The sequence below is a fragment of the Phyllobates terribilis genome, unplaced genomic scaffold, assembly GCF_046119375.1.
Source record: "Phyllobates terribilis strain yellow unplaced genomic scaffold, ASM4611937v1 Scaffold_420__1_contigs__length_1611072, whole genome shotgun sequence".
In the NCBI taxonomy this organism is placed as follows: Eukaryota; Metazoa; Chordata; class Amphibia; order Anura; family Dendrobatidae; genus Phyllobates; species Phyllobates terribilis.
In genome coordinates this window covers 97,357-111,264 of record NW_027363180.1, presented here as the reverse complement: position 1 = coordinate 111,264, position 13,908 = coordinate 97,357, and positions in this window count along the sequence as shown.

The following is a 13,908-nucleotide window of genomic DNA, read 5'->3' as shown; positions in this document are numbered from 1 at the left end:
CATACAAGATTTCTCCCGTGCATCCCCTACTCTAGAACTCTCTACCCCAAAACATCAGACTCTCGCCTACCGTGGAAACCTTCTAAAGGAACCTGAAAACCCACCTCTTCCGAAAAGCCTACAACCTGCAGTAATCATTGCTCCACCACACCGCTGCATGACCAGCTCTACCCTCACCTACTGTATCCTCACCCATCCCTTGAAGATTGTGAGACATCGCAGGTAGGGTTCTCTCTCCTCCAGTACCAGTTTGCCATTGCGTTTTTGTTCAAGATTTTTGCAATTGTGTTTGCTATGTATACCCCCTTTTTCACATGTAAAGCACCATGGAATAAATGGAGCTAGAATAATAAATAATAATAATAAAGTGCCACACACAGTGTCCTGGTATCTCATCCATGCTCTTTCTATTTTATCTTTCATTTGCAGAGATATTAGCAATGAAAGTATTTGGCGCCTAATGAGTTAAAAAAAATTAAGTCCAAGTAGATGTTATCATAGTTTTCACTGGGGGTGCGAAATTCTTCTCCCTGCATGATGCTGACCAATTATAAGCAGACGACAACACTGAAAAGAAAGATGATCACATCCCCACCATAGCTTAGAGCAGATTTCTCAGTGTCTAAGATGTAAGGATACAGACCTGGTCTCCTGGGCTAACCTCCTGCATGATTAGAGCACACAACTGACTAATACCTTTCAGTTAAGGTCTCTGTGGGTGAAGGGGCAGCACAAGAGAGTTTAGTTGTGCAACATTACAAACCTTTCTAACAGCTTTCCTCCTCTTATTGCACTGTCACCTCTGTTGTTCTGCGCCTATCCCAAACTGCCTGTCCAGAAATGAGAGCACAGTGTCAGTATCACACTTAGATCCGTTGTGCTCAACTTGTACTCATTCTGCAGTGAGATTAGAGCAGACTGTCATTGCATTTCACCATAGAAGTAACCCAGAACACACTGCTCCTGTGTGAGGTGTAATAACAGCCTAATATCACTGCAGAAAGAATACAAGTTGCTTGAGCACAGAAGACATAAGTGTGATACTGGCACACTCCATAATCAGAAGAGTCAATAAAAGGGTTTGTAATGTGACACAGAGAAACTCAGCTGTGCGGCTCCTTCCTTGTCTAAGAGCTGTTACCTCTGCTTTCTAATCATGCAGAAGGTTAGACCAGGAGATCAGGACTCTCCATCATTACACATCTTAGGCTAGGTTCCCACAATGAGCTTTTGGTGAGTTTTTGATGTTGCAGAATTTCTGCACCCATTAAGATAGGTTACTTGCATTATTTCTAAAATATGCAGCGTAAAAACTCACTAAAAACTCATAGTGAGAACGTAGCTTTATACCCTAAGAAACCCGCTTTGAGCTATGGTGGGGGCGTGTTCTTCTTTTCTTTGAGTGTTGCTGCTTGCTTATGATTGGTCAGCATCATACAGGAGAAATCTGCAGCATATTTAAGGATTTCTCACAAGCCTCATTCGGGTAAATGCAAAAAGGTAAATAAAATTACCAAAATTTCCACAACAAAAGTGTAGCTCTACCTACAGCGTATTCACACCCAGACTATAAGATTATGGCGGTCTCTGGGTGGGTGTTTTTTTACACAGTAGTCAGAACCTACAACATTGTGGTGCCGTGCATTACATGGGCTATACTAAGGGAGCGCCTGTCAGCATAGAGCGAATACGTCCATATACCGACCAGCAGAAAGTGTAAGAGAAGAACTATAGAAGGATGGACCATAGTGGAGCATTCCGGACTGGAGCAACATAAGGAGCCAGAAGGCTTCCCCCCAGTATTCCATGCTATGTGCTCCTTATAAAGTGACATCTCTCCATAGACCCCTCTGTGAAGACCACCCCCTTATCCAGATGATACATTCTCACTTCCACCATATATAATGCAGACTGGCCATTTTATTTTTTTTCAGAATATCCCCAATTTTGGGTCGTCAGCTGTAAAAGAAGAAATGCTTTACACCAGTGCTGGGAACCTATGGCAGTGTGCAGAGGGGGCAGCAGAGCCCTCCTGGGGGGCACCATGGCCGCAGCACTAGCGCTACTGGATCGGGCCGGCGGGGAGAACTCTGAGCCGCCGAGTGCCGGCACCAGCTCCGCTACTGCAGCTAGATGTGCGATCTCTCTCGGACGGAAACACATCGAGCTGAAGTGTATTGCTGCGCACGAACTAGCCAGGCCCGAGCGCGGCAATACACGCTACCGGCCAATCAGAGGCCAGCATGACGTCGGCCGGTCAATCAGAGGCCAGCATGAATTCGGCCGGACAATCAGAGGCTAGCGGCTTCCAGACAATCAGAAGCGGCTGCCGGCCAATCAGAGGCCAGCATGACGTCGACCGGTCAATCAGAGGCCAGCGTCTGCCGGCCAATCAGAGGCCAGCACGACGTCAGCCGGCCAATCAGAGGTCAGCGGCTTCCTTCCAATCAGAGGCCAGCATGAATTCGGCCGGCCAATCAGAGACCTGCGGCTTCTGGCCAATCAGAGACCAGCATGACGTTGGCCGGCCAATCAGAGGCTAGCGACTTCCGGACAATCAGAAGCGGCTGCCGGCAAATCAGAGGCCAGCATGACGTCGGCTGGCCAATCAGAGGCCAGCAGCAGCTGGCCAATCAGAGGCCAGCAGCAGCTGGCCTCTGATTGGCCGGCAGCGTGTACTGCAGCGCGCACGGACCTGGCTAGTACGTGCGCGGCAATACACTTCAGCTAGATGTGCCGACTACAGGAGAGGACGCTGCGCGGGAGAAGAAGGAAGGTGAGGAGGAGGGTTTATTATGTTTTTTTTTTTTTTTAATATGGGATGCACAATGGCTGGGGGGGGGGGGGGAGAGGGAGCATATATACCAGGATTGAGGGGAGGGCCAGCATATATACCAGGATTGAGGGGAGGGCCAGCATATATACCAGGATTGAGGGGAGGGCCAGCATATATACCAGGATTGAGGGGAGGGCCAGCATATATACCAGGATTGAGGGGAGGGCCAGCATATATACCAGGATTGAGGGGAGGGCAGCATATATACCAGGATTGAGGGGAGGGCCAGCATATATACCAGGATTGAGGGGAGGGCCAGCATATATACCAGGATTGAGGGGAGGGCCAGCATTTATACCAGGATTGAGGAGAGGGCCAGCATATATACCAGGATTGAAGAGAGGGCCAGCATATATACCAGGATTGAAGGGAGGACCAGCATATATACCAGGATTGAGGGGAGGGCCAGCATATATACCAGGATTGAAGGGAGGGCCAGCATATATACCAGGATTCAGGGGAGGGCCAGCATATATACCAGGATTGAGGGGAGGGCCAGCATATATACCAGGATTGAAGGGAGGGCCAGCATATATACCAGGATTGAGGGGAGGCCCACCATATATACCAGGATTGAGGGGAGGGCCAGCATATATACCAGGATTGAGGGGGGGCAGCATATATACCAGGATTGAGGGGAGAGGGCCAGCATATATACCAGGATTGAAGAGAGGGCCAGCATATATACCAGGATTGAAGGGAGGGCCAGCATATATACCAGGATTGAGGGGAGGGCAGCATATATACCAGGATTGAAGGGAGGGCCAGCATATATACCAGGATTGAGGGGGGGCAGCATATATACCAGGATTCAGGGGAGGGCCAGCATATATACCAGGATTGAGGGGAGGGCCAGCATATATACCAGGATTGAAGGGAGGGCCAGCATATATACCAGGATTGAGGGGAGGGCCAGCATATATACCAGGATTGACGGGGGGGCAGCATATATACCAGGATTGAGGGGAGGGCCAGCACATATACCAGGATTGAGGGGAGGGCCAGCATATATACCAGGATTGAGGGGAGGGCCAGCATATATACCAGGATGTGGGTGAGCACATTCTTTATTTCTGCAGTCTCTTACCCCTGCTCCTGTCTGTGGCTGCTCTATGCTGCCCTCGCCTGCTCTTTGTATCAGTTGTTTGTATCAGTAAAACCTCAATATTTAGGATAAATTGCCGTGTTGGCACTTGGCGATAAATAAGTGGGTTTTGGATTGCAGTTTGGGCACTCGGTCTCTAAAAGATTCGCCATCACTGTTTTAAACCAATCAATGTGCAAATATCAACATTTTTGAGAAAATACAATACATTTGATCAGATGTCAAAAAATATTCCAGAAAAAAAAATTGTGATCAGAAATCATAAAGAAAAATTAACTCTTTAATACCATTTTTACCAAAAATACATTGTAAAAAAAAAGAAGTGTAATTTTCTACAGTACAATATTTATTTCTATTTTTCTCAAATGAATTGTCATTTTAGGCCCCCCAAAAATTGAAAATCAATGTAAAAAGTGTATTTTAATACAATAAAAAAAATCAGGGTAATTGTTCAGTTGTATTGCCAGTTTTACAGCACGACCCGTAGCGATTTACGATCCCACAGGCCGATGAGCTACAATCTTCCTGAGAAAGGATTCATCAATGTATCAGATGCTTTCTTGCATGTTTCTACATGGAGCAATACACATATGTTCCATGTCCCTTCCTCTAAGAAACCTTCAATGAACCCTGATAGGATCTACAGAGAATAGACAAGACGTCCTTTACAGTGTTACACACTTACTCGATACTCAGTCTAATTTCATCAGTCATTTTACTTTCTGCTTATAAATGCTTTCATTAAAATAATGAATATCTGCATTGAGGACAGTAGAAGAACTAGTTTGTGTTTGTTCATCAAGATGCATTATCTTGGTCTCGTCTTGGCACTGTAACTGTTGGTAGGTAGGCAGAGTACTGGAGAGGTTGCTCCCGTCGTTCAGATAGTTGCTCCGGTGCGGTGTTCTGTTGGTAGACTGACCGCTTTGTTGGTTTGCTATCAGGTGGTGAATCATATCGGTTATGAGATTGAGTTTATGATCCATTTGAGTTACCTACAAATATATAAAAAAAAATTCAAACAAAGAGAATAGCATAGATACAGACCACACTCCATACACATTTCACACTACCCATGAGCGCTGCCTGATATTGTAGCTTATCCCTAACCAAATCAATGGGGCACTGAGTTGCAATACCAGACACACCCCATGGACAAGAGAGGCACAGTTTTGGGGAGAAATAAAGTAGATAGATCCTTTAATGCAATATTGGTTAGCCATTTAGACATTGTTGTTTTAATTGAAAACTATAGTTGGTGCGATTCTTTTCGCAGCACTGGGTCCATCAGCCACGTCAGTAATCTTTGGATGCTGGACAGGAGCCTCAAGACCTGCCTTCTACCTTCCAAGATTCCCTGCTTCTCTTCTGATTAGCTGCATCTTTATGGTTACAGCATGATGCATATGTGACATTGCATCAGGCCGGCTAATCAGTAGAACAGCAGTGGATGCCGGGATGTAGGAGGTGGTTTTCAGGGCTCCGATGCAGCGGTCACAGATTATGGATGTGGCTGATGCACTGGGCCCTGCGAATTGACTCGCACCAACTCTATTGGAAACCTTTGTCAGATTGAACTACTTAATGAACTCAGAAAGAGCTTTCTGTCCACATCCATGAAAGTAGTAGCCAACACTTAAAGGGGTTTTCTACTACTCGGACATCTCCTTCTCCATATATATATTTTTGCCCTCAGTAAAATAATAACACCTATACTCCCTTCCAGTGTTCCAGCCGTGTCGGCATTGGCTCTCCTTGGGATCACGTGACATTGTTATGTCAAGTGATCCCTGCTGCCAATCAGCGCTGGCTTCACTCTTCCTGCCTCCAGTTATAGCACATACCTGTACATCCGGAGGAAGTAAGAGCAGCAACATCTCTCACTTCCTCTGGATGTATGCAAGTTGGCCAAAGGCGGGGAGAGTAAAGTCAGCACTGATTGCCCCTAGGAATCATGAGACATAATGTCATGCTGTCACGCAAGGTGTGGGAAAGACTAAGTGCAACACAAAGGGAAAACGGAAAGGGAACCCAGACTAGGGAAAGTGGGGAGTGGAGAACTCCTAGGCTGATCTAGTGTCACCCTGTCTCCACTAATGTCCCTTTATTGGTTCTTCACCAATCGCCGCACGCATACCTCAGCCTGTCTATCCCTGGCATTAGGCTCAGGCTAGGGAACAGAAAGGATGAGCACTAGTTGATCCCCACTGAACACTAAAGACAACAAGGGGGGACAAACAAGGGAAAATCGCTTAGCTTTACTCGACTCCAGACAAATGCGCACACGTTCTCTAGCACCAGAGAGATAGAAGTACTGCTCTTGCTCAAGCCTTCACAAGGGGCAATGAATATCGCTGGCACCTCCCTCTGGCTCACAACAGGTATTTATACATCCAGGCCAGGGTGTTAATTAGCCCGAGGAAGCTAACCCCTGGGTCCTAGAGATACATATTCTAAGAAGTTGTCTGTAAGGCCAAATGAAGAGATCTCCTGCAACCAACTGCAGGATGACTGTCTGTCACTTCTGACACACCCATGACACACGCAATCCCCAGGAGAGCCAGTGCAGACACCGCTGGAATAGTGCTGGCACTGGAGGTGAGTATAGGTGTTATTATTTTACTGGGGGACACACATATGGATTGAGAAGGAGTTGTCTGAGTAATGGAAAACCCCTTTAAGCCTCCATACACAATAGACTAAGCTAATAGTCTAAGGGGACATCCAGACTCTTCCCTGACAGATGAGGTCAGAGGAGGTAAAATTCAAACTGCCTGACCCTTAATGCCTGACCCTTTTGTTATTCAGGTGATAAGCTGCTGCCAGAGCCGTTTGGCAGTGATTTTCACAGTTCTCCCCTTTGAAAACACATGAACATTTAACCAAGCCAAACCTTCTCGTGTATGAGAGTTGGGAGAGGTAGTGGACGGCCGAACCAGCAATCAACGTTCAGTTATTGTGTGTGGCCACCTTAACTTGTGTGTGCAAGTCACAGATGACCACAGGTATTTAGACTCTCTGCAGTGTATGAGCAGCGCTGTAGAATTGGTGTCTGGATGCACCATTATGTATTTTACACTTTTTCAGAGAGTGAGGAATCTTCTGTATGTAGTATGTGGTAATTGTCTGTATATCCTGTACTCCATGTGTGTATGTGTAAGTAGTAGCTGTGCATAATATAAATATATATGGTTTTATCTTATTTTCTTACCTTGTCCTCGACACGGTTCAATCTTGACCCAATTGTATTAGAGCCTCGATCTTTCACTTTATCTGGAAATAAATAAAAGTAAAAAAAAGTCATTTTTAAATTTACTATTAGAAATTAGCATTTTTTTGGGTCTACTGGCATTCAACCAAATTTGTGAAACCGTTTACGATTTACAGTTCAGAGAATATAACATGAGAAACGATTTACCTATTTTTCCACAAAGCGATGAAATATGGCATCCTTATTCTGGACAACCTCTTAAAAAAAGGCTTTCCCATTGTTACAAATGACGGCATGTTGCTTGGATTTGCCATCATATGGTGTCAGATTATTACCATTACTATTGTTAATTTCTCTAAAACATAGCATTTATTCCATTTCATAGTGGTAGGAAGTGGAATCTATCCAGAAAGAAACAGCGAGGGCTTCCCCAATGACTGGTCCAGTCTGTAAGAAAGGGAAAAAAAACACTGGTGTAATCAAAAAGTATTTTTATTGAAGAGAAATTCCACCTAAAACTTGCAAACTGTCTCTTCCAGTGCAACCTATTAGAAGTAGCAATCCTAAAAGTCAATATCAACCTTTTAACAAGCCTTGCCACATGATTTAGGATAAATGGCAAACTAGAATCTCAATTTGCAGCCATGGTGTTTCGGGGTGTTGCCCCTCAGCAGTGCAAAGCATGAGATCTGATTTAGCTGTGTGAGAGACTTCAGAAGGAAAAACTTTACCCCTTAGATCCCAGTGAGGAGAGTGAAATGCCAGAGTAAGGAGGCTTATAAACCATGCAATGGCTCCCCGGGGAGCTTACAAGCCTCCTTACACTGGCATTTTTTAGACAAATTATCTTACTTTTCCTCTAAGGATTCAATTTTCTTCCTTTTTTCTATTACTTTATCACTGTTGATGACTCCCACTGATTTGCTATAGCAATGAGATGTGCACATATATACATATATACAGTTGAAACCAGAAGTTTACATACACTATATAAAAAGACACATATGCATGTTTTTCTCAATATCTGACATGAAATAAGTATAAACCTTTCCCGTTTTAGGTCAATTAGAATTACCATCATTTTTAATATTTGCCAAATGCCAGAATAATGAGAGAGAGATAATGTTTTAAGGCATTTTTATTACTTACTGCAAAGTCAAAAGTTTACATACACTAAGATTACTATGTATTTAAACAATTCTCGACTGCCCATATGATGATGCCATGTGTTTGGAAGCTTCTAATAGTTTTTTGGGCAACATCTGAGTTAATTAGAGACACACCTGTGGATGTATTTTAATGCACACCTGAAACACACTGCTTCTATGTGTAGCATCATGGGAAAGTGTAAAGAAATCAGCCAAGATATCAGGAAGAGAATTGTAGACTTGCACAAGTCTGGCTTATCCTTGGGTACAATTTCAAGATATCTGAAGGTGCCTCGTTCATCTGTACAAACAATTATATGCAAGTACAAACAAGATTGGAATGTCCAGCCATCATACCACTCAGGAAAGAGACGGGTTCTGTGTCCCAGAGATGAACGTGCTTTGGTCCGACATGTGCATATCAACCCCAGGACAAAAGCAAAAGACCTTGTGAAGAGGATGGCAGAAGCTAGTAAGATTGGCAGAGTGACAATTCACAGTGAAACGAGTACTGTATCAACATGGGCTGAAAGACCACTCTGCCAGGAAGAAGCCATTAATCCAAAAGAAACATAAAAAAGCCAGATTAATGTTTGCAAATGCACACAGGAACAAAGACCTTAATTTTTGGAGACATGTCCTGTGGTCTGATGAAACTAGAATTGAACTTTTTGTGCATAATGACCATCGTTAAGTTTAGAGGAAAAAGGGAGAAGCTTAGAAGCCTAAGAACACCATCCCAACTGTGAAACACGGGGGCAGCAGCATCATGTTGTGGGGTTGCTTTGCTGCAAGAGGGACTTGGTGCACATCACAAAATAGATGGCTTCATGAGAAAAGAAGATTATGTGGCAATACTGAAGCAACATCTCAAGATATCAGCCAGGAAGTTAAAGCTTGAGCAGAAATAGGTCCTCCAAATGGACAATGACCCGAAGCATACTGCCAAAATGGTAACAAAGTGGCTTAACCCCTTCATGACCAAACCAATTTTTTTTAAATCTGACCAGTGTCACTTTATATAGTAATAACTCTGGAATGCTTCAACATATCCCATAGCTTTCGAGACTGTTTTTTGTGATGCATGATACTTTATAATAATGGTAAATTTAGGCTGATATGGTTTGCGTTTATTTATAAAAATATCAGAAACTTGGCAAAAATGTTTTAAAAATTGCACTTTTCAAACTTTGATTGATTATGCCTTTAATCCCAATAGTCATACCACACAAAAACAGTACTAAATAACATTTCCCTCATGTCTGCTTTACATCAGCACCATTTGTAAAATGTTGTTTTATTTTGTTAGCATTTTAGAAGATTTAAAAATGTAGCAGTTATTTTTCATTTTTTTCAAGGAAATTTACAAAACTTATTTTTATAGGGACCTGTTCAGTTTTGAAGTGACTTTGAGGCTGCGTGCCCACTGTGCGTTTTTCAAGCGTTTTTGCTGCGGAATTTTCGAAGCGAAAACGCTTAAACGCTTGGTAATGCGTGCCCCATGGTCCTCACTGATAACCCGCATGTGCTGTGTGTTGGTATATGCAACAGTTGTGGACTTCTTTGTTTGTGTGAAGGAGGACTTTATGCTGATCTGACAGTAGATGGCGATGTTGTGTAAAGTTTCCTTGTTTACTGTATTGTGAAAGAAAAAAAGTCTCTCTTGTATTTTCTATTTTGTTCTTACTTCCTGATGCAGTACTGTGTGACTGTGCGTTTTTTCCTTTACCTCATGTTCTGAGAAGTAAAAGCTTGTTATCCCATGTAATCTGCTTTGTGAAGTTTTATACTGCAACTGTGGGTATCCAGAAGCTGTGCAACACTGTGCACATGCTGCGGAAATTTACGCTGCGGATTATCATTGCGGAAAAATCTGAAGCATACCCATTAATTTTGGATAAATTTTGGACTGAAGGCATCAAAACTATGAATTAACACATGTGGAATTATATACTAAACAAAAAGTGTGAAACAACTGAAAATATGTCTTATATTCTAGGTTCTTCAAAGTAGCCACCTTTTGCTTTGATGACTGCTTTGCACACTCTTGGCATTCTCTTGATGAGCTTTAAGAAGTAGTCACCGGAAATGGTTTTCACTTCACAGGTGTGCCCTGTCAGGTTTAATAAGTGGGATTTCTTGCCTTATAAATTAGGTTGGGAGCATCAGTTGTGCAGAAGTCAGGTGGATACACAGCTGAGAGTCCTACTGAATAGACTGTTAGAATTTGTATTATGGCAAGAAAAAAACAGCAAATTAAAGAAAAATGAGTGGCCATCATTACTTTAAGAAATAAATGTCAGTGAGTCCGAACAAATTGGGCAAACTTTGAAAGTGTCCCCAAGTGAAGTTGCAAAAACCATCAAGCGCTACAAAGAAACTGTCTCACATGAGGACCGCCCCAAGAAAGGAAGACCAAGAGTCACCTCTGCTTCTGAGGATAAGTTTATCCGAGTCACCAGCCTCAGAAATCGCAGGTTAATAGCAGCTCAGATTAGAGACTAGGTCAATGCCACACAGAGTTCTAGCAGAAAGAGAGGAGGACATTGAGTTTAGCGATAAAAAACAATTTTTATTAATTCAATTTCTTAAAAACTTGCATACATAATTTAACATACAGTTTAAGATGTAAAGATGGGTACCCAGTGAGGGCTGAAGTGCCCAGGCGCACAGCACATACACAGGTCGCAGAGATCAGCTGCATTTATTGGACAAAAATGGGGCAGTACTTATAGCAGGCACTTTGCAGAGAGAAAAAAAAGGGGAAGGGGGGGGGGTTAAACATATATTGGTAGTCCATACAATATTACGTGCAGAGGTCCATGTAATAATCTCCCCAATGAATCATAAAGTGCAGGTGTCTTGCGCAAAGAAAAATAAATAATAATAGTAGTAATCCATTCAATGTTCCATGCAAAAGCTCTATGCAATAGATTACCCAGTAGATTGTATAATCACAGTCCCTGCAATAATGTGCCACTAATGACAGGTGAGATACCTATACATGGGAGCCCTCAGTAAAGAATGTATTAGGCATGCCATAAAAGCATGAATATAAGAGGAGCTTCCCCAAAAAGTAGAGAGAGAAACAGTCAGAAACAATGCATACCCATGTGTGTGCAGCCCGCACCAGGTCGTCAGCCTATCCCCGAACCCACGCTCTCGCCGTATGGCTTCCTCAGAGTTCTAGCAGCAGACACATCTCTACAACAACTGTTAAGAGGAGACTTTGTGCAGCAGGCCTTCATGGTAAAATAGCTGCTAGGAAACCACTGCTAAGGACAAGCAACAAGCAGAAGAGACTTGTTTGGGCTAAAGAACACAAGGAATAGACATTAAACCAGTGGAGATCTGTGCTTTGGTCTGATGAGTCCAAATTTGAGATCTTTGGTTCCAACCACCGTGTCTTTGTGCGACGCAGAAAAGGTGAACGGATGGACTCTACATGCCTTGTTCCCACCGTGAAGCATGGAGGAGGAGGTGTGATGGTGTGGGGGTGCTTTGCTGGTGACACTGTTGGGGATTTATTCAAAATTGAAGGCATACTGAACCAGCATGGCTACCACAGCATCTTGCAGCGGCATGCTATTCCATCCGGTTTGCGTTCAGTTGGACCATCATTTATTTTTGAACAAGACAATGACCCCAAACACACCTCCAGGCTGTGTAAGGGCTATTTGACCAAAATGAGAGTGATGGGGTGCTACGCCAGATGACCTGGCCTCCACAGTCACCAGACCTGAACCCAATCGAGATGGTTTGGGGTGAGCTGGACCGCAGAGTGAAGGCAAAAGGGCCAACAAGTTCTAAGCATCTCTTGGAACTCCTTCAAGATTGTTGGAAGACCATTTACGGTGACTACCTCTTGAAGCTCATCAAGAGAATGCCAAGAGTGTGCAAAGCAGTTATCAAAGCTAAAGGTGGCTACTTTCAAGAACCTAGAATATAAGACATATTTTCAGTTGTTTCCCAATTTTTTTGTGTTAAGTATATAATTCCACCTGTGTTAATTCATAGTCTTGATGCCTTCAGTGTGAATGTACAATTTTCATAGTCATGAAAATACAGAACAATCTTTAAATGAGAAGGTGTATCCAAACTTTTGGTCTGTACTGTGTATATATATATATATATATATATTATTTAGAATCATTTATTTTTATTTCAGACATGTAGTTCATACACATTCTAAAATATGTAGATCTATATTCTTTCTATTTGAACAAAGGAAATGCTTGATGCCTATAAGGAGTTTTCATAAGTGATCTCTTGAGCAGCTCAGAGCTGTGCAGTCTCCTTACTTCCTGATTTCTGGCAGGACGGGCTCTTCTCCCTGAGTGATAGCTCTGATGAGCAAGCACACAGCCACAGACAGTGAGAGCCTAGATGCTGGGTGCAGGAATTGTGATTCTACAGGATGGATAAGAGCATCTCGTCAAAAGCCTAAAGGGAGAAGGCAGGGAGCAGCTAACTGGTGTATAGAAATGAATGGGCTGGACAGAGATAACGGTATGTTAGGAATTAACTTTTCTCCTGGAATGTGACTACTGCACACTCTCTACCAAGGTCTACTAGTGGCTGAACTCCATGGAAATGAGCTTTACACTATGTAAGATAAAAGCTCTCATTGCAGGAGAATGACAGCAGATAGAAAAAGCAAGTCAGTGGCAAACTTGCGTATTTTCATGCTGTTTAACTAATTAAAGCAACTTAGTAACTTGAGAATACCTGTTTATTGACAAAGGTGTTATGAGAATTAATGAGGTTGTCTGGTTTAGAAACCACTTGCACATACTTGGGGCACTATACAGGTTAATAGTGGGGATTCTCCGTTGTAAACCTGAACCCATTTTATGCAGACTAGAGAGCAGTTACATGGAGTCATTCCCACTTTGAAGGTCCCAGTACTTCATTCATTACATAGTCAGCTTATTGATTTCACTGGATACTGTGCAGTACCTCCTGTTTCCTTTGGTGGCAGTGCAGGAGAATTAAATGCTTGTTGCCAGATTTTTCAACAAATGGCTTATCGCGGAGATTGCCAGCAACAGATCATCCTTTAGTCGGCATATTGGGGCCCTTCTAACAAAAAGACATTAACTAATGCAGACATTCCTTTTAAGTACAGAGCATATGCCAGTATACTATCTGCAAAGTAAAAAATAAATAAATTCTTAAGTGCTTAAAAGGAACGTGTCCTCTGTTGTTTAACCCCTATCTGCCCTACATGTATAGTGCATGTTGGGTGCGAGTGTGTGGAGTGGACTCTGCAACTCCACCCGCAATATACCTGCAGATTCCAGCTGTGTTATACTGCCGGTATTTGTCTGTAAAAGCCGCTATTAGAGCAGCTCTGGTTGCTGCTGTTAACCCCTTAGATGCTGCAGTAAATCCCTGACCGTGGTAGTTAAGGTGCGATGTCCCAGAGGTTCACCATTTTGGATGCCCATGGGATGTTGCCTTCCACCCCCCTTCACTAAGTGAAAGTGCTGCTTATGGATTTCAGTGGCAACCATGAGCCTGCTGACCGCCCCCATGGCTGCCATGTTGGTACATGAAAAAGTGGGATTGAAACATCGTATATAACCCAAAACATGTTATTAATGAA